The following is a 1,707-nucleotide window of genomic DNA, read 5'->3' on the forward strand; positions in this document are numbered from 1 at the left end:
CTTATGAGTTTGAGACTAGCCTGAGCAAGAGAGAGACCCTGTCTCTACTAAAAAATAGAAAAACTAGCCAGGCATCATTGTGTGACAGGCACCTGTAGTCCCAGCTACTTGGGAGGCTGAGGCAGGAAGATAATTTAAACCCAGGAGTTTGAGGTTGCTGTGAGTTAGGCTGTTACTCCAGCACCCTAGCCTGGGGCAACAAAGCAAAACTCTGTCTCAAAAAAAAAAGAAAAAGACAAAAAGTATAGGGTAATAAATACACAAACCCGTAACATAGTTGTTTACCATCATTATCAAGCATTATGTGCTGTACCTGACTGTATGTGCTATACTTTTATTATATTATATTTTATTTTATTTATGCAGTTTTTGGCCGGGGCTGGCTTTGAACCCACCACCTCCAGCATCTGGGGCTGGCGCCTTACTCCTTTGAGCCACAGGAGCCGCCCTATCTATACATTATACTATTGGCAGCACAGGTTTGTTTACACCACAGTCACCACAAATGAAAATAATGCATAGTGTTAGGACATTATGATGGCTATCATATCACTAGACAATAAACATTTTTCAGCCTCATTGTAATCCTATGGGACCAACATGGTATATGTGGTCCATCCTTTTGCAATGAATGAATATATTCTCAACTAAAACACAAATAGGAAAACATAGAGAAAAAGCTAAAACAGGGCATCTAACATACTTACAATGATATCAAATGTTCTAAAATATTTGTGCTTGAAGTCCCAGAAGAAGAAAAGAGGTGGAATAAGGCAGAAGAAATATTTGAAAAAAGAATAAAGAAGAATTTTCCAAAATTGATGAAAGAAATCAATCTACAGATCACAGCAGCTCCGTGAACTCCAAGCAGGAGAAATACAAAAGAAACCATACTTGGGCACATTATACATAATGTTCTGAGAAACAAAGATAAAAATAAAGAAAAAATTATGAATGATGGCTAACTTCATATCAGAAAGAGTAGAGGCCAGAAGACAATAGAAAAGCCTCCTTAAAAAGATAAAAAAGGGGGGGAAGTGGTTAACTTAGAAATCTGTCTATACAAATCTGTATTTCAAACATGAAGGTAAAGTAACATTTTCAGACAAAAGACATGAGAATTCATGTCCAGTAAACCTGTTGTACAAGAAAAGATTAAGGAAAATGATTGTAGATGGAAGAAACAAAAGACCCAGAAAGCACAAATATGAGAAATATATATGTACATTTGAGAAGACAATACAATAACAACACATTGTGCAGAATATTGGAGATAGAAGTAAAATAAATCTCAACAAGAACTCAAAGGATGGGAGGTAAGTAACTTTTATGGTGCTCATCACATATTGTGTGGGAAGTAGAATAATGTTATTTGAAGAATATTATTTGTGTGAAATTAAAGATATTTTTAATCTCAAGAAGAACTACTAAAAATAAAAGATGTTTAGCTAAAAAGTCAATAAAAAATATTCAACTAGTCCAAAAGAGGACAGGAAAAGAGACAGCACAGTGGCTCATGCCTGTAATCCTAGCATTCTGGGAGGCAAGGCAGGAGTTTGACACCAGCCTCAGCAGGAGCAAGACTCTGACTCTACTAAAAATAGAAAAACTAGCCAGGTGTTGTGGTGGGTGCCTGTAGTCCTAGCTGAATCCGGGGAACCACTTGAACCCAGGAGTTTGAGTTTGCTGTGAGCTAGGCTGATGCCA

Source organism: Nycticebus coucang, chromosome 12 (assembly GCF_027406575.1).
Source record: "Nycticebus coucang isolate mNycCou1 chromosome 12, mNycCou1.pri, whole genome shotgun sequence".
NCBI lineage: Eukaryota > Metazoa > Chordata > Mammalia > Primates > Lorisidae > Nycticebus > Nycticebus coucang.